Source organism: Plectropomus leopardus, chromosome 6, assembly GCF_026936395.1.
Source record: "Plectropomus leopardus strain MGB_pleo_1.0 chromosome 6, ASM2693639v1, whole genome shotgun sequence".
Lineage (NCBI taxonomy): Eukaryota > Metazoa > Chordata > Actinopteri > Perciformes > Serranidae > Plectropomus > Plectropomus leopardus.
In genome coordinates, this window is record NC_142181.1 from 17,216,798 (window position 1) to 17,241,129 (window position 24,332).

General features: G+C 38.7%; 1 long non-coding RNA gene across 1 annotated transcript in view; it reads right to left on the reverse strand.

Annotated features, from left to right (window-relative positions):
- The window catches only part of LOC148189351 (uncharacterized), a 169,661-nt gene continuing 145,329 nt past the window's right edge, over positions 1 to 24,332 (reverse strand). The window contains exons 4-5 of the long non-coding RNA XR_015776799.1: positions 2,300 to 2,459; positions 1 to 256 (exon numbers count right to left, since the gene is read on the reverse strand). This is a non-coding gene — a long non-coding RNA (uncharacterized LOC148189351). The remainder of the gene's footprint in view (positions 257 to 2,299; positions 2,460 to 24,332) is intronic.

Here is a 24,332-nt window from a genome sequence, read left to right on the forward strand (position 1 = left end):
TCATTCCAGATGTTCTGGATCTGGATCTCCATCCTCCAGGAGATTTTGCCTCTCCTCTCATCTTTCTTCCTCTTGTGTAAGTTTGAGTCTTTTCTCTTCAGTGGTTGTGTAGTCTGTCCTCTTTTCTGGTCTGCATGGTAGGGAGGAGGAAGTGTGGCTCAGGTGTCTTGGAAAAGCAATCCCGTCTCTGTTGCTCCTCGTGAGGTTTCTTCGAATTTTTGCTCATTAAAGGGATTTTTGGACAGTTTTTCCTTGTCTGAATCAAGAGTAAAAGAGAGAGGGTGTCGAATGGTGTGCCTCTTGAGGCACATTTGTGATTTGTCATATTGGGCTGTGTCATTATACAGTCAACATGACTTGATGGATGCTACATTATGTCTGAATTGCCAAAAAAAGAACTTAAAAACATCTGTCAACACATCTGCTACATCAGGTACATTTTGTTATTTGTATATATGTGCCAGACATGTATGAGGTTTCCTTTTTCCCCTATTAGTAGTTTGAGTTATGATGTAACTTTAGGAACAATGTTTTATTACAGCCGCACTACACAACATGGGTCAGTACAATCAGAGTGCAATCATGGCATAAATCTCGTGTTTTAATCATCCCAGGACAATGGACAGTGGATATTTGCCAGTACAAACTGTTCATTCCCATTCAAGCTCTGTTCAAACCTGGTTTGCATGTCAAGGAGTTTGAGGGAGGAAAACACGGTGCACAAGAGGCCAAATGGTTACGTTTTAGCTTTCTTTTACGTTTTTTTTTAAAACTGGTTACTTTCCAAACCAAAAGTTTTTGGACATTTGACCTGTCGAAGGATGCAGACAGGTACACAGCTATTGTGGCCTGTGTGAAATGTTTACAAATCAGGTGCCAATTCAACCACCTCAAAGGAAAAAAACCATCACTGAACTGTGATTGTCTTTTACATACATATTACAGAAGTGGACTGAGTGTGGGGCAGCTCCAGCAGGGTATAGCCCTGCCTTTACATCAGCACTAACACACTGTAAATCACATTTTGGCAAAAGTAGCTGTGACAATAACATTCTCCAACCTTTGCCCTCATAGATGTTGTCCAGGCACACTCCTCCACTTGTACTGAGGAAGTATTGTAACAGTGTCATCTATCATTGTGAATAGTACTGGATATGTGTGTGTTTACTTTTGGCCTTCATCAGGGTATCTGTATGCGGTTTGCTTACACAATCACACATATCCTGATTTATACCGTCAGCATATGTAAACGTTCCACATTATGCTCTAACCTGTCAGAGGGGATGACAGGACTTCTTCACTAATTGGTCCTATAAGTTTGTATATGGTAAGACTGTAAGCTGATTGCTGTACGCAGCTACATTTTGAAAACATAACGACAGAAAATAATGTTATATGACAATACGTGACAGGCCTACTAGCCTACTTCTAAATTCAAAACCACCATTTGGAAAAAAATTAATTGCATTAAATCTTAACAGATGCACTAGTAGAACAACATCACTCCAAAGAGCCCTTATGTCTGCATAAACAATAAAGACCACTATAGAAGGACAATTTGCACCTTTCCGTGCACACAATTGATTATCAATTACAAGTTTGCAACTGATTCCCTCTATTTTCACAAGAATTATCCAGAAAAGACATAAAACTCACATAATAAAACAAAAACAACCAATTATATATAAAACAGGCATTGCAATCCAGGCACACCCACAGAAATGGCCAGTGAACTGGCCTCCCTAAATCTGCTTTACTCACATCAACATGTGTCCACGCTCTCTCTGTCTCTAGTTTAGATTGGTAAATTATCAGGTTATGTGGCCAGCTGCCTGCAGTCTTTTTTGTTTGTTTGTTTGTTTGTTTGTTGCTGTTTTCGCAATGGTTGTGTACCAGACATTACTCATAGCATTTTCAGGGGAGGGGTCTTTCTTTAAACAGGCTTCATTTTACTAAAGCAAAAAATAGGCTACATTTGATGTTTACTTTTGTTGTTTTAACAAGAAGCCTAACAGTGGGCATTTTGGTTGACATATGTAAATGTGCAATAAGTAAAATATGGCCCCAGAAAGCTTTTCCCTTTAACCCCCAGACCCGTGGACAACCTCACCCTGCAAGCTTTGTTAAGCCACATGAAAGTAAATAAGCAGTTACTTCTTGTAACATTACATAAACTAAATAAAACACCACCAAAGCAGAAAACTACCCACTCTCTACACACCCGCACGCGCGCACACGCACACACGCAGACAATATGTTGAAGTTACAACAATGGGTTTGTTTTAGTAGGTCTACTCACCTGTCTGAATGTAATGCCGAGAGTCTTCACACTCAGTCTGTCCCCGGTTCAGCGTCTCTGCTCGGTCATTCTCAGTCCAACAGTCCTCTCGGCCTCTCTGTCCAACTGAATTCCTCAAAGCTTTTAAACATGTTGAGCTGAATGACGCCTGCGGCTCCATCTGAAATAATTGTCAAAACAAAAACAAAAAAACAGGAATTCAACATGCATGTCCTTAAAAGTAGGTTTGAGGACAGGCTAATGGAGAAGCCACTGGCACGTTAGCTAGCACGCACTACGCACCTGTCGGTCACGTGACATAATGGGTGCGTTTGATTTGTGCATTTAAAGTCTTATCACCGGCGATCAAGGAGCAATGCATACCGGTGAGATTTGTGTCTGACTTTACGACATGGATGTATTATAGTGATGTCGCTTTACTGTAATACATCCATGGCCCTAGCCCATGGATCGCCATGGAGGTATTGCTTCTACGTCATGCGAAAGTGGACGGCGATAATCTCGCGATTTCAAGGCGGCTGCGTTTAGGCCTGCCTCTCAGCTGATCGAACAGCTGATGTATAAACTTTTTACTTTTGTTAAATTTCAGAGATTTGGAATTTATTTGTCTTATTTGAAGGGTTAATCTGTTAACAGAGTACATTGTTGTGACTGATGGTGATGTTTTGCAGTCACAACTACATTCATCAGTCTATTTTATAGTATTTTAATTATTTTGAAGAAAGGAGAAAAAGAAGGATTAAGGATTAAACAGCACAACTTGTACTCAGTAGTCTAAGTGGGATGTGAGGATTCTTAAAATAACATGTAAAGATGTGAGGCCCTCACCATCAGCTGTCTGATATGCACTGAGAGCTGTTATGATGGTTTTGATTCATTGATGTAGTTTGAGGGTGACAGATGAACTCAGCAGATTTATATACAGCAGCAAAATGATATAATGCTGATATACATTAAAATTCATGTAAATGAAGCTGAGCCATGAAGAGAAATCACAGATCACCTGTATAATATTTGAGAAGTTTACATTGTCCATTAATACAATAATTGGAGACTGTAAACATACCGTTAAACAATTTTGCACATGCACACCTCACATCATGTAGGGACTCACATTGTGTATTGACAGTGTCTCTTTGCATGCCTGCTAGGTGGAACAATAAATCCTTTTTTTAAATAAAAATAAAAATGCCATAGCAGAATAATGCAAACCATAACCCATAATGTCCTGGTTCTAAATGTTATCACATTATTGTGCAATGTTTCCATGCATTGTTTACCAGTTGCTAGCCCCAACCTGTGTGTGCTTCGTCTTTGCTGAACCTGCTGATTTCATACATTTCTCTTGTCCCTTTCTCACACAGTTTATCAAGAATTTTTGACTTGTTTTTTTTACTCTGTTAAGGTTGTTGTTTATGAAACAGATTTTTTTTGCCTCCACACCTGTAAAGCAACAAGAAACATATGCTTTCCTCATGTGCATCAACACTGCATGATATGGGATGTGACTCTGAGTTACTCTGAGTACTGAAATCAGTTCAGTTATGATCCACAAAGTAGGCCCATTCATTTTCACCTCATTAACCCAGACATAATCTGCTGTGAAATGAAGACTTCTCAAAAATAGAACTCCAAATATAATCTGGACACATGGTGCCCATTTATTGTAACACAGCAAAAGTGCATAAAAAGTACACCAGGTGTATATATAGAATAATAAAACATACAGAATTTTCTTAACACTGCAAGTTTCTAGATCACAGGGTGACTCATAATGGTAACAGACTTTTAATTTTCTTATATTTTACTAATTAGCTCTGTCATGGTTAACTTAAACCTCTGGGCTCTGAATATTTGGCCATGCACAGAGATGCAGTGTTAAGCATTTTGAGAAACTAAAAATACCGAGCATATTACACAGAAGGACGCCAAGAGGATTGTTACATAGTTATGGGCCAGTTCTAATCAGTGGCTTTACAAAACACATCAGTTCAAGCAATCATCTTCTGCTCATGAGCCAAAAAGTTCCAGCTTTCTCTCACACATTAAACATAAATTATGCAAAATGCATTGTCACACATTGTTCTGACACATCGCTGTGTTTTAGTTTGTGGCTGTGAAAGTGTAAACCAAAACTGAGCCTGTGACTGCTGTTAATTTTTCTCAAAGGTAAACACGTGGGCAAAGTTTACGGCCTTGTCCTGCTGCATGTGTAACTTCTGCTTTTCAGACATTACAGGCTGTGTTCCTGTTGTCATAACCTTTTTTGGATAATGGCACAAAAAAACTATTAGTCATATTCTGACACACATTGGGTCAGAGGAGACGTCACTGGCCAGTTTGGCTGCCAGAGACAACAGACTGCCTGTGCTTGTGCATGTTGAAGGAGAATGCAGGCTGTGCTCTATGCGTGTATAGTCGAAATGTATACTGCTGACTTCATGTGTTTGAGCATGTCTACATGTGCAAATGGGAGGAGAGAGAAGGGCCTGTGTCTCTGGGGGCCATGCAGCAGTGAGATGACTGCTCTCTCTCACTTCTTCCCTCTGCCTCTCCGTGTTTTGCACCAGAAATGTTATTTGAAGGTGCTGCTCTGACCCTTTTTTGCTCAGAGCGGGAAACTCTTTACCCGTGGGGCTCCACAGTTTTGGGTGGCACACTCAAACAGGGACTAAGGAGAGCCTGTATGCCAGGGACACACGACTCACTGCTCTAAACAAAGTACGCCAAATTAGTGATCCACCTGCGGATGTTACCAAAATAGCTGAGTTTGATCATACAAGAGGCAGCTCTTACACAAGGCCTGTAATACTTCAGAGATGAGAAAACACATTGCGGTTATAATGTTTTTCTGTTTGTTTTTGTACAAAATGGGGAAAATAAAGATGTACAGAAGTGGATAAAAACATATGTATATGTTTACTATGTGGGTAACTTATATGTGACAAATAAGGCAAAACTATTACATATTCAGGGTTTGCAAAAATAAAACAACCTACAATTCAAACATTTATTCTTGCTATTAGGATGAGATGCTACAAGAAAACGGTACAGACGCACCTTCATCAGTGGTTCATCAGTGGCTACATTGATGTGGGTGCTACATGTGCGCTCTCTCGCCTCAGACACAATTTGTTTCTGGATTATATGTGCAAAAATTTTATATCTTTTCTTTTGAGTGGTGGCGGACATTCAGTTATCTGTTTGCTAAAGCCACTCAAGTCCCTGGGCAACACATAACTTTACATGCACTCATTGTAGACTCCATCATAACTGCTACAAAACTCCATCCCACTGGATATTCCCTGGCGATGGAAGTACCTTGTGTTGAAGATATTTTTGGGATGTAAAAATCAGTTTCAAAACTGTCCTGGCAAAATTCTGGTCTTTTGACCAGTAAGATTCGCCACTGCCTGTAAGGTGTGTTTGTGAATGTAACTTATGTACAGGCAATGGGGTTTTTTTGCACTTCTTTGCAGTTTTGTTGTTTTTTTTAAGATTTGCAATATATTGCTGTCATTCTATGACTGATAAAATAAAATAAAAATGAAAAGTCCTTGTTTAGTAGCCATTAACAAAAAGAAAAAAAAGAAATATCAAAGTCATGGTTTTAGCAGCGAGTGGCTAACTGATCCATCATGTCATCTTCCTTTTTGCTTGACACCAAAATGTGTTGTGATGCTGGTCACTTGTTTGTAGCACCATCTGCCATCTTTGAGCAGCTGGAAAAATGCGGGATGCAAAAGTGACAGCATGACGAGTGTCTCGAGAGAAATCTGTTTTATATTAAAACATTTTCTCTACCCTTTCTAAAGACCATTTCAAATTACCTGTATATAAGTTAAGCAATTGTAACAAACAGTTGTACAGTCAGCTACAGTGATGAGATAATAATCTTGTGAAATGAAAAGGCTAGTAGGAGGTTTGATAATAAAGCCTGCCAAAACCTTTTCTGCACTAAGAACTTTGAAAGAAAATCTCTTTAATGGCTTTGATTAATATTACATGAAACAAGTGGTGTTTAATTCATTGATAAGAAATATTCAGTGAATTGCAAATGATACAGGAAGCTATGGAAAGCCTCAGAGTTAGTTGATCAATATTGCCTGAGATCTATTTCAAAGGGGCAAAAGACATAAATGCACTGTGAGTGAGAAGAGAACAAGGCATCACTGATACTCCACACAGACAGCAAGGTGAACAGGATGCATTGAATTGTTTCTGGTGGCATCTTAAAAACAAACTCACACAATATGGTATATTGCTAAGTATGAACAGTAGGCTTGGACGGTAACTTTTTTTTCATACCGTCATACCTTCCTGACATTTGATGGAGACATACCGTATGTGGTGGTATTTGTGAAAAAAAAAAAAAAAAAACGTAAAAGCTAAGCTGCTAGTTACATTGCAGCATGAATGTAACTGTCAAGCTACAAAGCTGTATTTCTAATATGCAACTAGCATATTAGAAAGTTGCATTTCTAATATGCAACTAGCTACACACACACACACGTGTGTGTGTGCATAGATAGATAGAAAGATAGATAGGTAGATAGATAAAAATGAAGCTTTATTATTATGTCCTCCAGAAGTCATGCAAAGATTTAGACAACTGACTTTCTAACCTCGTGGAGCCTACATTTAGCTGACAAATCTATTATGTGTTTGTCTCCTAAATGACAAATAATGCAGAATTGCTCATGAGAACAGTAGGATTTATTTGATTAAATTTAATGTGATGAAACTACTTTGCTAAACAGGAAATTATCAAAATTACACTGATGATGATGATGCACAAATGCACCACCCCCAACCCTCACCCCACACATACAGTATAAGCCACATATTGTTTATTGTAGCTCTGTCTCTCTGTAATTGTTACCATATGATGGATTAGGAGTTGTTTATGGGTTTGCACAGCAGCGAATGTACCATATCCTGTTTGTTACTCTCCACCAGGGATAAATCTCCACTAGTGGCCTGTTTGCACCAGTTATGACTTGGAACATGTTGCTCAAACACTCGTCTTTATAGGTTTGTACATGCGTGTGGGGTAGCAGAGTGGAAACATTTACAACATGACGATGAAATATACATTGTAATGTTCTTGTGTCTTATTTCCAAGTCTTATCTATGTTTGACAAGGAGGAAAAAAAACCTGCTGTTAATGTGTGACTCTAGCAGAAAAGCCACAGTGTATTTTGCTCAACCTTTGCTTTCGTACAGAAACAGGCGCCCAAACTAGTGCGGGGCTCCTGCTGCTGCTGCTTGATCTCATCAGACCAGACTCAGAAAACACAACCAAACCAGTCAGTCCCTGTTGGTCAAACTAGAAAGAGTCTCTTTATTGGGCAGCATTGCGTCAGCAGCATGATAAGCTGTTTCTGCTAACCCTTCAGGAATCCATGGACTGCTTATCAGAACTGTGATAGCAACCTCAGTGTGTGTGTGTGTCTGTCTGTGTGTGAGTGTGTGTGTGTGTGTGTGTGTGTGTGTGTGTGTGTGTGTGTGGTGTGTCACTTTAACTCAGGTAGTCAGAGGCCTGGGAACAGGAAAGGGCCAGTCTGTGAGAAATTCAGACCACTTCCATGCCTGCAATTGTACATACTTTGTGTTTGTAATATGTGCTTTATATGCGTGTTTGTGTGTGTGTGTGTGTGTGTGTGTGTGTGTGTGTGCAATCTCTTTGGGATTACAGGTGAGATGTGGTTCGAGTGTTTGTCTGCCTCTTTCTATGGACTGCGACCTAACTACGTGAACAGGCAGAGAAAAGGAAAGATGTGCTATCAGGAGTTCTTCACCACTGGTCTCAATTCAGTTTATTTGCACACATTCCCTCCATTCTTGTGTGTCATGCTCTCACATCTGCCACCTCAGATTGACCCCCTCTCAGTGTGTATCTACAAACCACTGCGATCTGTTGGGATAGTACATGCTTACACACACCAGCACACACAAAGCATCTGACTTTGCTTTACAAATCCCACTTTAACTGAACAAATATAAGGTCTAACCTGGTGTGACAGTGTTGGTGACATGAGATGAAGTAACACATGTTGTGGCTGCATACAGAAAACATGAATTATATAGAAAGCCCTGATATCATGAATATTTAACAGCCTCTCACCTTATATTTTAGTGACAAGATCAGACCACCATTGCTACAAGATGAGGCTCCTGAACATTGGTTTTTACAGTTTTAAATGTTATAGGGCCCTAAGAAACACAACTTTTCACCCAAATATTTTGATATTTTAAGCAAATGTACAAAAAGAAGAGTTGGTGTTTTTGCATCAAGAAGTGCTCGTCTGTCAGTTTAACCATTGAACCCTGAGCAAATGGTTTGATTTCCATGGAAAATGTCTAAGGAAAAAAAGGAAAAAAAGTTTGGGGAAAATTACAAATTTAAAATTATCTTTCATCTCTTCTCATCTTTTATCTTTTGATTTTTAAGTAATTTTCTTCTACTTTTTAATAATGTCTTGCTAATTTTGGAGTCACTCTCATTGCTAATTGCCTTCTTCCTGAAATGTTGTAATTGCAAACGATGCTAATGAGAGCTGTGACAGTGAACCAAAAAGGGAAACTTGAAGACTGGAAAACAAAAACAAGCAGCTGAAACAGTCTATAAAAATCTTCAGAGCTAAGGGAAACTGAAGCTGCTTGTAGTCCGATAAAAGCAAGCAGTTTAAGTGTAAAGGTAGGTTTTTCTTGTGTTTAAGGCTTGTGTCTACTCATAACTGTTTTTTGGAATCCCTGGAAATTATGCACAGTTGAAGACTGTCATCATAGCAGAGCTCAGCAGAGCAGAGCTGCTGCTGCAAAAATCCGCAAGGGTTCAGTTTGTGTGCATGCACTGTGCGTTTGTGTGTGCACACATGCAGGCAGCTGTTTATGAGTTTACCTCACAGTGAGCAATATAAACTAAACAGACCTTTTCCTTTTTATCATCTGATTAGACAAAGCAGCACATCGTCAGAGAGCATGCTTATCCCAAACTCTGTCCTGTGTAGTTTGCAAGCTACGAAGCACATGTTCGTGTCCACATATAAATCATACAAACACGTGGCCACACATGCATACACCTAAGCATACATTTCTATCTCTTTCTCAAAATGAGAAAGATAGAGGAGGGGTTGTTATTCACAGTCTGTGTTCCTGTGTGTGTTTATGTGAGCAACTCTAATGGCCTCATATTGTCCTCCAGACATGTATCCTATCTAGAATGAGTTTTTGTTTGCTTTTGAGCCTTATGCTAATAGTCTTTTCATACCTGTTTGCTGCTCATGATAATGTTTTGTCAGCTGTTTATCCAGCAATAGCTTATGTTGCTGTATGTGGGCAGCTGACTGAATGACTGTTTTCACTTACCTAATGATGTGGTTTCACAATAGTCAGTTTTAATAGTTGCAAAGCTTATTTTTTCTAACTAACTTTATTGACAATACTTCCCTAGACCTGGTTTAATGGACTCGTGTCACAATACCTCAAAAAAACATTGCTGCTCAAAGTGGCGGCCCTCAGAAACATCTTGTGCAGCTCCCAGACATAACATGAAATGCATCCAGTCCATTTCAATACTTCACTTTCAAAACCTCACATTTAAAGTTGAGATGAATTGAAAAATGTAATTTTTAGATCACACATTCATTTATTTGTGGCAGACTGTCACAATTAAAACAGCTGCTGCCAATGATAGATTTTCTATCTCTATTGAAATAGATATACTGCCTGGTTATTCATTGCAGCATACTCTGAGCGCTGAGCGTACTGTTGTTGTAAATGGCGCAGCACAACACCAGGTACAATGTAAGTGTAACACAACACAAAACACGAATGTAGGTCACTTAAGAGACTGGTTCTGACTGTATATTATTATTGATTCTATCAAACTGTGCAAATGTTTGGATTTTGATATATTTTCTTTACCTGCAAACAATGACTATTAAAGGAATAGTTTAATATTTTGCTTTTTATGTGCTTTTTAACTTTCTTTGGAGAGTTACATGAGAATACAGCTCTCATTCCTGGTCTACTTTTCTCCTGTTTGTCTCCTTGTCAGTGCAGACTCAGTGTTGGCAGACTATGAATCACTGCAAAGTCAAACCTTGCATTCCTGAGGCTAAAATGCCACCCTGATGGTACGATTAGCATGCACTTTTGTTCCACTTGCCGGGCGGACTGCAGCAACTTCATTATGGTGATACTAGAGCATCAATTTTTTTGTAAGCTGCAAAATTTAATCTAATCTAATAACATTTGACAGCACAAGCACTTGCACAAAAAAGCATGGGCTCCATAAACACGATTGCTACCACTTTTGGTTGTCATTGATCAGCTTTTGTAAAACCCAGTATTAAGAGGGAGCTTCATCAGCATCACATCCCTCCCTTTCTACCACTGTCTATTCCCCACAGCAGAACTGTGGCAAGTGGGTGGTAATATATTCTAATAACCAATGGCTGAACTTGTTTTCCCTCATATTTCCCCTTTAAATTCTATCATCAACAAAGGGATGTCTCTACTAATGTTCCAAAAAGGTGTGAAAATCTCTTCTTCAAAAATCCAACAAACATAATTCCCATAATATAATGAAATCACAGCATGCAGCCACAGTTCTGAAGCAAATACTGACAATGACCAAATGCTAAAACGAAGATGTGCTCAGGCAGACAAGGAAAGACACTCGTGCACATGCATGCATGGTTGCACATCCTTGAACAACCAGCAGACACAAGTGCACAACCACACACACACACAGATGTGGATGAAAACACACATAGAAAGAAATGAAGATGCAGCATCAATACAAACAGCTCAGACTCTAAGGTCAGAATCAGCCAAGGGCCTGAATGCTAAACGTCTTTCTTTCCGCAACAATTATCCTTATAGAGAGAGGCAGCATTCAAGACAGTCTTTGTTTATATGGGCTTTTATTTGTGTAAGGGGGGTATTTTCATGCAACATTCAACCTCACTGAGAAGGCCTGGACCTCACTTCCCAGTTGATCTTACTGTAAGTGACAGAACCAGTCCATTTAGCACAATCCTGTCTTCACTGTAGCATTGCATGCTTCCTTCCTGCTGTCCCTGGTTGAACTCTGGTCAGCATGTATCAGTAGTCCAAGCCTTCATGTCGTGTTCATGATCTTGGCTGTTCACTGTCTTCATTACCTCATTCACTCGATCTCTTATGTTATCTCCTGGTTCTCTCCCACCTACATCTCTCCATCCCAGTGGTGCCATGGCACTTACAGCATGTTTCAGCACATTACTTTACTGACACACAAACATAAACTCATCCATAGTCTTTGTCACTTTACAAACATACAGAATGCTGGAATACGAACAGAAACTAGCTTTAGAACTATTATTATTATTAACTATTATTACTAATTTCCATAAGATTTCTCACAACTGCTTAAATGAAACAAGGGACTCAAAACTGAAATCCTGAATGGCAGCCACAATACAATATGCAGTCATGACTGCACACCAGGCCGCCTCAAACCCTCTGTAAATACAAGGGTTAAAGTATGCGATAAACCTCCAGAGCAAATCTATTCGCTGCAATATAAATTGTTTTCTATGCACTGCATGAATCTAGGACATAGGGTTCAGAGTGCAACTTCCACAGATATTTTGCAGTTTCGCTATTCTAAGTCTGTTCTCTGAAAAATCATTTTACAGCCAAAGCCACATACATGTTGGATAAAGTAAAGTAGAGAGGTTATGTTAATTAAGACTTTAATGAGACTTGGGAGGTGATGCAAAGTTTACAAAGCCCTTTTCCCACTTCACAAAAAACCAAAACACTTGTTAGCATCTGGCTTTTGTATTTAATGGGAAAGGTTACAATCAGAACGCACTCCAAAGACAAATGACTGCAGAAGTCACTGATATTTATCGGCTCCAACTCTGATCAGCTGAGAACATCATGACGCTAATATGACAGCTGGGTGGATGTGCCAATTTTTGACACTTTTCAAGTGCATGACAGTGATGTGCCACCGTGAACTACCGTCCGTCTCTGTCCAAGCAGCATATCATTCAAAATAAGTCTGCACTGAGTTTAAGTTTAAAATGGAGACTGAATAAAGTAGATATAAACTAACCACTGTAAAAATTTTACTGGCCTCCACACACTTTCTACTGTTTACTAATCTGTCTTCCAGCATGGACTCATCTACACATGGTTCTGGTCAATTGGCAATGGGAAGCCAGTCTATCCCTATTTTTAGCCGATTTTCACGTTAAAAGAACCTGGATATACGCACTAATTTTGGTGGAAAAAGAGTATCATTTGGGTTATGTGAAGCTGACAAAATTAAATCACCATTCAGTCAGATTTATGGAGCTTTCTGACAATGAAGCAGGGTTTGTTTGAAAGAAAAAAGAAAACAAAGTAGTTTTATCTGGCTTTTTTATATTTCACATCTCCATTACTGTACTGTACCAAGTAATACCTGTATCCTGTTCAGCTCTAAGCACTCCAACCAAGGATACACAAGACGACCAAAGCTTAATGGCCAGAACAATCTGCCAAGCAGGTTCACTCTGAGATAAAATATTCCTGTCCTTCTCCTCCAAACCTCCTTCAATCACCTCATCCATATCCATTGGCAGACAGTGTACTTACACTGAAATAGAAACCATTCCTGAGGGACAGTGTAGTGGTTAGGCTTCTGCAGCACTTTCTATTCTGGACAGCTACCAACAACACGTCTGTGCAACTGGCCTGCGGATGTTTTAAGTTAGTTGATTTCCTGACGAGAGCAAGAAATGCTTCCTCAGTGGATCCGTCTTTTAGCACTGGTAATTATAGATAATATCAACAGCGGTAAAAACAAAATGGAAGCCAACTCTTAAAAAATTTTAAGGTTTGACAGTCAACACTGGCCACATCTGTTGAGTCAATGGGTAACTTTCTGGTACAGTCTTGTAGAGCTTTTTGAATTTTGCAGCAAACACTACTCTGTCTTTCTTCTTCTGTGTCGATTTATCTTTTTCGGTCTATTGAATTTGTTTGTCACATTGCCGCGCATCTCCCCCTATAAGAGCTTTGAAATGCATATGTGTGGAGGACTGAATTCCATCATACAGCCGGTCCTTTATTGCAGTCATTTGTTATACACTGACAGCCTCCATTAAAATAAAGGGAAAAGCATAATTCTGCCCTATATTTAATATACCACATTTATTTTTTTAATGGTGATAATGTGAAACTGCTCTCTGCAGACTGTAGACAGAACATGTCACCTTTGTTGCAAAAGACATTTTACTTTTTCTATAGTCAAATGCTATAAACCTCAGATTCCAAATTAATGATGTAGACTTCATCCCTGTCACTGAGTGGTGCACAGCCTGTAACTGAGATTGATTGTTGTGAATTTATTCAGGCATGTTCAAGGTGGAGGTCAGAATGTTGTAAGGATGTATTCCCTTCTCACAATTTCTGTATGATGTCCATAGTCACAATATACAGGGTAGCTAAGGTCTCGAGATTACTCAGTTTTAGACTGATGAAGAATGATTTCATCCATGTTGCATTATTGGACTAAGATCTCCAAATGAAGTCAAGATAGAGACCAGCTCTTGCAAGTCTAATATGAGGAAATGGGGGCTCTCTGCTCTCAGTGAAATGCAGGCATCTATCACAAGTGGAGGACTTCAGGATCTTATGTTGTGTTCACATTGAACATGAAAGAGGCATTTTCACACTGTAAGATAACGTACAAGGTCAATGCAGAGATACTTATGGATGCAAATTCGCACTGGGAGATACGCATGATGTGACACAAATGATACAAAGGCAAAAAAATTCACTCCATTTGCTCAAGTTTTCAACTTTAAAGCTTATCTGTTTTAGCTTCTCTTGATGTTACCAAGAAAGAAAAAGAAAAAGAGGACAATCTTATTATTGCTGTCTGTGAGCATACAGAGCTCTTCCACTCTCCGTCAGTACTGTAAGTGAAGAGCTGGGAGATAAGTAAGTGAAGTCATAGGAGTACATGGTAAGCTCTGAAAATATGTATTTGTGATGTGTGTTAGCTTTTTTGTTGTGTTGCCTCTTAAAAAAATGCAAAATAATACAGAGAACTGCATTATTGATTTGCACTGGTTCACAGCACGAGGCCTCCGTGTTGTTCACATCACTTGATTGCAGCAATTGGTTTTACTTTACTGCAGACCAGGTTCACTGTTAGCTGCCTTCCCAAGTTAGTTACGACAACCATTAGCACAAATGTTAAGGACATATATTTAACAGCCGTTAAATACTCAAAAAACAAACAAACAAAAAAACACTCAGGCAGCTATGTTTGCATGAGTATGAACATGAACATTTGATTTGCTTTTAGTGTGAAACTTAAGGGTGCCAATATGCTTCAACTATGAATGCACTTTAGCAGAGACTGCATAAAAATGTGCACATTTATCCCTATATTTCAAAGATTGCCAGGTCTCTACCCCTCTCTATTCACTTCATCCTCCAGCGCAGCTGTTTGAGAGAAGCTGAACAGACTTTTGCAGCCTAACACCAGCACATTGTACAAACTAGTTATTTTGAAGTACAACCCAACTGACCCTTATTCAAGTGACGATGAGTGTTGTGACATGAGTCATCAATGAAGTACAGTGGCAACAGCATTGCTGGGTAGTGACCAAAAAAATGAGCTTGTGGATGCAAACTGCCCAGCTGAGATTTCTGTGCAGGGTTGCTCTGTTTACGTTCTTCAGGCAATCGACCAAGAGGCTTCCCCAGGGGCTTCTCACTGGAGACACTGAGGCTGCCACTTGGGAGGGAATGCAGGACAAAATGAACAACATTTCCCAGTTGACCTAGTAATATCTTACAAGAAGCTGCAGGTTTCCAGTAAAGTGGTCATGTTTACGCTCTGTCTGCTCTTTATTTCTAATTGTCCCATCAGTGACAAGTAGCACATATATTTGGACAGTAACATGTTGCATATTCAAGTATGCATACCCACATAAGGATGTACACACACCTGGGCATAGAAACACTACACAGGAGAGAAAGCAAGCAAGTGGAGGAGAAGCAGAAGGATACGCCTTGTCCAGTAAGTTATCATCTTTATGGGCTTATTGCCCAGCAAGAGAGCCATCATCGACCAATTGTACCAGTATCACACTGGCTCACAATGAGCAGGTGTACCCAGGAGGACATGTAACTGGCCTTATTTGTAGAGCCATAAACCCAACAGTGGGCATCCAAAGAGGCGAGGAGAAAGACATGCACATTCACATCCATAAAGGAGAACGGACTCTACGGTCACAGAGAAGAAGTTTAGCTTGGTATGTTGGAAGAGGTTGGACTTCAACACACCGGCCATGTCGTTCCAGCCTTCCATGCCAGAGACGGGAGGATGTTGTAGCTAATGACCTCAGTTTTTGTAGCATTTACCAACAGACCATAGACCAATGAAGTCCTATACAAATGAAGTCCATTACATAAATTGTTAACTAGCATATGTCTTGTTTTTGTGCATTTCTTTCACATTTCATACAGATGTTTATCTTCTGATGGTCTGTGTTATGCCATCTTCAGCTGAAGAATTACTGAACGGGCCTTCCACACCCAGGCCAAGGTGCTCAAAGTATCGGTGTCAAGATTTAAATGTACCAACCAGGAGGAGACTAAAAAAAGACCAAAAAGAGACACAAAAAGACTACCAAAAGATGCAAACAAACTGAAAAGAGACACAAAACCAAAAAAAAGATATCAAAACAGCAAAAATTAGGAAAAACATCCTCATCCTTCAGTCTTGCTTCTATGCGTGACAGATGTAGGTCTTTTTACAAATCTGTGCCCATGAGTCTTTTGTCTCACAATCCACCCTTGCAGCATGTTTACTTTTTTAGAATAAAAAATAAAATCTAACCATAAGTCAAAATATTGCAACACACACACACACACGCAACAACACATCCTGCTGCCTGGCAGCTATTGTCACAATGTCACTGACTAAATGGCAAACTAGTGCCTAATTTCTTGGTAAAGTAGTTCCTGAAAGCACCATGACAAAGCTATGCAACGAAATGCACCACCTGGTAATCTGACTTTTAAAACAGACACTTTGCTAAATGCTCAATACACTCACAGTATATTTAGCAATTTATCCTGATGTGCGTCATTTGTCAGCATGTGTACAATCAGGATTTGCCTTACAAACATCTGGGAGCCATAAATAGAAAGAGAATAAAGCACTAGAAACAGCTGTAAAGGCCCCACTCCTCCACTCCCCCGCTCCCTTCCTGCCTCTCCCTGCTTTCCAGACTGTCTGTTTCTTATCGTCCCAACACCTTCCCATAGGGGCTGTGGGCTTACAGCAACAGAGAGTAGGAGGGGGGGTGAGAAAGCAGGAAAGAAAGTAGATGGAAATGTGGATTAATGTACAGAAAATCCCAGGGGTCTTCTCTATTTTTTTGTGACAATCACATCAGCTTGTGCAAATAAGCATCCATGGAAAATTCACATCATTAATCTACACAGTGATGTTGGTCTGGACTTAATGTGCATAATTTTATACTGTAAAAGTGCAGCCAGATAGTCAATGTCCAATTTGCTCCCAACACTTAAATCATGTTGTGTATAAAAAACATTTTTTCATATAAATAAAGGACAAAACAAGGCGTGTTTCTAATCTCTGTAAGTAAGTACACAGATATTGACGCTTAGCACAAGTGGTTTCAAATGAATCATTTTATAAACAATGTGTAAATTCAAGTATGTTGAACGCTTTGCACAACTTCTGTCTGTCTCATATCGCTCTACAAAACACATATAAACAAAGAAACGCTCAATTTGTCATGATCACTTTAACAATATGGGAATATTACTGGACAAGTTGGCAGGCTCCTCTGAATAGCCACATCCTGGCCTCACTCCCACTCGGCACGTCTCCTCTTGAGAAGAATGACTGGTTCACAGCAGTCATGACGTTACAATTTTCCCACAATCCTCAGAGGTATTTCTACACAAAGTTAGTGAATGTCTCTCATTGCCGTTTCCTCAAGTCACACCGAACCCAAAGCAGTTTCTCGATCCCTTTCTATGAGGCCGTGCCTTGAGCACACTCTTTGCCATAGCTGATAAGGTTGTTATGAAACTAAGAACACACACACACACAAAATAATAATAACAACGATGCATAATTTTACTAAGCATGTGGATAAATTTAATATTTGCTATGATTATATGCAGGCCACTTAATCCAGCAGCTTTACACCACAGCTACCAAGTGCCTTGCTTATATTAGCTGGGCCGCAGCATGCAAAGCCAGCCCTACAGAAAAAACAGAAGAAGAAGAGTGAGCAATGACATAAGTCAAGGCTGTAATCACCTATTCAGCGTTAGGGGAGAACATTTTCATTCAAATGTAGCCCACCGGAAAACTTTAACAGCAAATTTAACAGCTAGACTGACCATTTTAGCGCATTTTAAAACAATAGCTAGCTCATTTATGAATATATTGACATCAAACAAGTTCCTGTGTGTCTGTGACATCTTGTCACAACATTCAGAACTCTTACTTTGTGGAAAAGAGCCTCCAGAAAATCCCTAAATCATTATCGGCGACCCGTTGCCTTATATCTTCACACTTATTGGTTGTGATTTCAATACCTTGCTCATTTATGAATATACTGACATCAAACATCCCGTGTGTCTTGGTCATCCTGTCATAACTTTCACATGCTATTCATTTTTGTCCCAGCTGCATTTCCTGTCCCAACTTCTACAGTTGTTAGTTTGTGGAAATGAGCCCTCATAAAATCTGTTAGCATCATTATCAGTGACCTGTTGCCTTAAATATACAAGGGTTTTGATTTCAATTGCTTGTTCATTTATGGATATATTGACATTAAACCACTTTTCATCTGTCTATGACATCCTGTCACAACTTTCACATGTTACTTCATGGAAAAGTGCCCCCAGCGATCCCTTAGGATCATCAAAAGTGACGTATTACCTTAAATATGCACGTTTTAATGTATTGTTTTTAATAGCTTGCTCATTTATGAATAAAGTGACATGATGAATTTTAGGTTGTAGGAGAAAATTTGAAAGTCTCTCAATTTTAACATGTGTTAACATGAATTTTTGGGGTGGACCACAACAGCAGGACAGAGTCCACGACTGAGCGAATACTGCCACTTCCTATTTCAAATTAAAAGCCCTAAATAGCCCTAGGCCCATACAGGGTCCAGCAATACACTAGGTGTTGATGTAGTCTTGTTTTCTGGTAAAGTCTGTTGCTTGCAGACTAAACATGAGGAATAAAGCACATCAGTACAGAATGTGCGGCCTGTTCGTCACAGTCACAGCCAGCACTTTCCTATAGCACCACATAGACCTACCCCATCCCAAGGTTAGGATATATTGCCGGTGTGTCTTTGGTGTTTGACAAAGACGCATTTTTAAATAAGTCAGCTTTAAAATTGTTGTCATCTAACACACTTGTTATGCAGATAGTCCATCCAACACATTGCTTTTGAGGCCAGAGCTTAATCCCTCGTGTGGGGGTCAGTCAAGCCAGAGGAGTGTTAGTGAGTGTGTGTTTGCATGCATTTGCAGTGTCTGTACACAAAATGGCATTAATGTTTGAGTGTCACTATCAGTATTTCAGGGATTAACACATAACTGCTCCCTACATAATATGTAGGATTTAAAAGTCTCCACAAGTCAATGATTTCCATCCCTTTAAGATTGACAGTCTCAAATCAAAGACAGCTCATTCACACAGTGTGTGAGTGTGCTTATGAATGGGAACATGTCACCCTATATCATTCTGTCTGGGATCAATACATTTTTAACATCATTGTAAGGACTATTGATTTATTGAGCACACACTGAAAAAAAGTTGTTTTCACTGTAAAACACTGGCTGCTGTGGTCACAAGAATTTCTCCGTTATAAATACTTCTAACTTTTTCTGCTGTTACGGTTAAAGGATATTAGTACTGCTGATTTTATGGTTAAAGTTGGAGTTTGATTCCAAATTTTACCATATAAATACATTTATATAAAAATATTTTACCATAAAGAAAGACTGTTTTGCCATATTATACACACTACACACATTGTGTACACACACATCCGTCAATATTCATGAATGATGCATGTGCACACGTTCATGCATGCTGATTTGCATTGCATACAGGACTGCGTACACACGAAGGGCTCATGGGTCATTAAGGAGTGGCTGAACCCTGCCAAGAAAAAAATCTTGCCTTTCTACTAAAGAAGATTTTTCAAGTGTTATGACTTTTTAGATTAAATGAGGAAATTAAACAACATTTTTTCATGTTAAAAAGCAAAAATGTAATTCTGATAAAAGAAACTGACAAGCAATGGTCAGTTTTAGATGGTCGCTGCTTTGGTGTGTTGTGTATTTTAACAACACAGCAGAATCACTACCTACAACTAGTTCTCTGTTCAGCTCTTCTCTTGATGAGTAACATGACTGTGGAATATGGAGCCGTAGCAGCTGCCGCAGTGGCCCTTAGCGTGCGTGTCTATGTGTGTGCATGTTAGAGAGTAAAAGAGATAGACACAAAGAGAGAGCTCTTTGTTGAGGACAGAAACCTGATCTGGCTACCTGGATTCCTGTCCCTCATGGTTATATGTGCATTTGTGCCTGTTTTACAAACACGCATTACTTCTGCATTTGTGTGTTTTACATCTATCTTTATGTGCATGTGCACACAGGAATCTCATAGTTAGTGCAGAAAACTTGGCTTTAAGGTGACCGTACTCTGCCCAACAAATCCTTAAATAACACCAAAGGCTTCCAATGTGCATCTGTTTCACATGTTCTGTTAGTATGCCTTACAAGATTACACCTTTTGTCTCCTCTTTTGATTAAACTTGCAGTAAAGTTCATGCAGGGATTTGCAGGATTGTGCAAACTGTCAATTAATCTGAATTTTTCCCACCACAAAAATATAAAACTAAAAGGAGGTAAATACAGAATGTAATGGCCGTTGCAGAAGAAACAGTGATCATAAATAGAATAAAAAGAGGATTAATTTCAACATATTTTTAAGGATTTCATCCTGTAATTTAAATATGATAGTTCTCAATGATTGCCTTCTGTACTGTCTGTTATTCAGATTTTATACTGATGTTTTGTGTTGTTTTATGTAGTAAAATGGTTATATTTATGGACTTTTATGTACTGTCCTGTTTAAGGTAGTGTAGGCTAATTTCTGTTCTGTGTATTTGGGTTTTTTTTTTTGTTTGTTTGTGTGTGGTTTGTTTACCTGCCAAGTGACAACAGAGCAAATTAGCTGCTAGCTAACTAGCTGGTGCAATTACTTTTAATTGTGCGCTGTCCCAGTATATAAGCAATAAAAAAAAATATCATAATTTGTCATATATCATTAATAATTTAATTGCATAAACCATTATTTAATTGAATAATCAAAAAAAATCTTTATTTAAGTTATTTTATCTAACCTTTATTTAACCAGGAATAGTCCCATTAAGATTCAGAATAATAATTAACCATCACCACGGTCTCTTCACAATCATAAGTGGTTTTTAGCTGCTTGACCGTCAGTGTTTATTCACTGTAAATTAATTCCCCTTCATTTGGATGTTGTAGGAATAACTAATATAGAAATGTTTTGCATAAGTTTAAATATGACTGCTGCCCATCATATGAAAACAAAAGGACATCCCACTGCAACTACACTCAATCCTACAAACATTTATATGCAAAATAGTTGCATATGAATATGTCTTGTAAGGAACATTGTTTACATATTTACATCAGGGTTTTTACCAAGAACAGAGCAGACTGGTTATATCCACAGAATGTTTTGCAGAAATCATCTGTCTATGTTTTTTTGCATGTGTTTATCTATGTTCTCTAGGTACATGTAAGTGTGAATGAAAAAAAAAATTGCTTGGCTTGTGCAAAATGAGCCAAACATGGATTATAAAGCGCAAAGTGTGTGGGTTGTGTTTCTGTACTGCTGATGACTGGAGTATCACTGTATGCTCACTCCGTCTGTCTACTCATTGGAAAGCTCCCTCATGCAGGCAACTCTCATCCCATGCCAGCATTGATGTCATAAGTGGCCCCATTTCTCTGCTTCTCATTGGTCCATGTGTCGTGACACCGCTCTCCTGTTTGACGTACAGTTAACAAATACACGTCACTGTAGTAAGTGGCCTGATCTCTCTCCCTCTCTCTCTCACACCTTTCAGCGTTTCTTTTCTTCCTTTTCTGTGCTTTGGTTCTGCCCTGCTCTTCTTTACTCCTGCTGCAGTAAAAGGAAACACCCAGTGAGCCATTTGCTGATTGGCTCAGACAAAACCAGCCAGTGATGCGTGTAGCTGTCAGAAACAGGAATAGACCTCTATACAGCAGGACCTCGTGTGTGTGTGTGCACTCGCGCATATATATAACAGGGAACATACTCATCGTTACACAGTCACCAACAGGGAACGGCAAAACTAACAGGGGACATTTTTTAAGTCCCCACTTGGACATGCTCTAAATCATCATAAAATCATGTGTTATGGCCTCTGGTGAAATTTTTCAGATTTTGCCAAGAGGGGACCAAAGTGTGTGTGAGTGTTTATATCCATATTCAGAGCTCTCCCTCCTGGTTGGAGCTGGTATTTGAACGACCCATTCACACACGTCGCTTTTAACACTCCTCTCCCCAGCAGCCTTTCAGACTGCAGATGGGCCGTTAAACAGGCTTTAGTAATGTTAATGTGGGTGACATGAAGGCCACAGAATGTAATGTATCAAATATGATACAAATAGCATGATAGGGTTAATAAAGACACCAGTCTCCTGAAACGTGATTTGTTATTAGTCTTTGCATTAAAATTCAAGGCTTGGCTTTAGGTGATTTCATAAGTTTTAAGCTCTATACTGTATTAAAATAAAGGGCTACCCAGAAGGCAGGAGAGAAATCAGTATTTTAGAGCCTTAAAAAAAGCAAGAAAACTATAATCCAAGCAGAATAAACCTTTACATAAAATGATCAGCAGTAAGATTTTTTCTTTTTAGGTTTAATTATGTAAAATGATGTAACATCAGACCTTGACTAGACCTTTAAAGTTGTTCAGTCCCCTGACGATACTGACTCTGACCAGTTTTCACGAGCACTGAATGTCAATCAGTTTTTCAATATTCTTCAATATACACTCTCAGTCTGTACTCATAGAAATGTAATTTGTTTCTTGGTGCACATTATAGGAAAACATGTCCAAACATAGGATAATGCAACATGAGTCCACTGTTGGCTGGTACATAATGACAATTAGTTCTCTTGGATAGCATGGAGCGCGTTCACACTCCACCATGTAAAGAATAAATAAAATGAGATAGATAAGACTTACACAAAAGAATCTCACCTAAATAATTCAAAATTATTCCTCAACTATGATTACAATGACTGTGATTATTATAATTATAACTAATATTTTATAACAAACTATAAAGGCTCAGTTTTAGTGGATGGCTTAACCATCTAGCTTGACACTGTTTTACAATACGGCTTCCCCAGAGGGCAAGGAAATATTTTAAAATCTAAAGAAAGGAGAAATAACAATAACAACAATGATAATAATAATAATAATAATAATAATGGTAGGAAGAAAATGTGGAGAGAAAATACTAGCAAGATCTTTACTAATTTTAATGAATTGCTTAAATTAGTTTATTATCAGAATTTAACTTAACCTTGAGATTAGCTCAATCTCCAAAACTCCTTTGAGTTTTAGATGCACTAGAAGCACTAGATTTCTGTCAATCTTACAATGTACGTATGTTTTGTTCTCTATAATCACAGGAATGCATTTTATTTGCTGATCTACTCAACAGGCAAAAGAGGTCCACACTTGTGTAGTATAAAGCAACAGGGGTCCACAGTTGGCTGGTACATAATGACACAAGTTACTTGTAAATATATCTAAACTAAATCGTAATTTTTTTTTGCTTCTAAAAGGATCTGTAAGTATGTATTTTGTAACTGAATATAAAGGCTCAGCCGTTGTGGATATCTTTACCATTTTATAGCTTGACACTGTGTTTAAAAGGGGCTACCCAGTCCATTCTCATTGTTAACTTTTCAAATACATTCCTCTGTCAGTGCTTTTGGCATACCTGCATCAATCTGGATCATGGATGCAGTATGATTTGAGATGAGAACATAGCCGGACAGAGCCAGCGGCATTGTTATTATACGTCAGTAGACAGCCAGACAGCACGAGGCACATCTGCATACATCTTGCGTGGCTAGCATCACTTGAGAATATGGATGGACGTACTCAAACTTCCATTTAATAGTTTTTACAAGCAAAAAATACCATGCAAGTTTTGGGTTTTATTTTTGAGGATTTAAAAGTTTTTTTCTATTGGGAAAAGAATATTAAAACAAAATGTTATTTTTTTTTTTAAAAAAGGAATAAAGTTTCATCATCATTGAATGATGCCTTTTCAGAGCCACTATTTGCATAAAATGAAGCAAATAATTTAAAAAAAGCTTTGCTGGTCCAAAGTCTTCTTTGTAAAACATCAGAGCCACTCAGAAATACTTAGAGGGCAACTGAGGAACTGAGTGGATTAGTTGTGGGCAGACATACAGTGAAAATCAGATTTTAACTGGTTTAAATAGTTAAGAATTCTGTATAGTTGCAGTGATTTGACAAATTGCAGGGTCTCCCAGAATTCACAGGAATCAGCTGAAGTAGACATTTATTGATATGATTTAAATCCAATGTATGTGCCCATCTATAGAATCCATTTTATTTGTCGCTCCACATTACAGAAAAGAGGTCCACACTTGAGTTGTATAAAGTGACATGAGTCCACTGTTGGCTGGTATATAATGACACAAGTTCCATCTTAGATATATAGTAGAGTGACATTCCCATTTCAACATGGATAAATGACAAAGAATAGGAAAAAGAAGTTAGATGCATTATTGTTCAAAGAAAATAATCTTACAAAATGTAATAATAAAATTATTTATTTTTTAGGAAATTGGAGA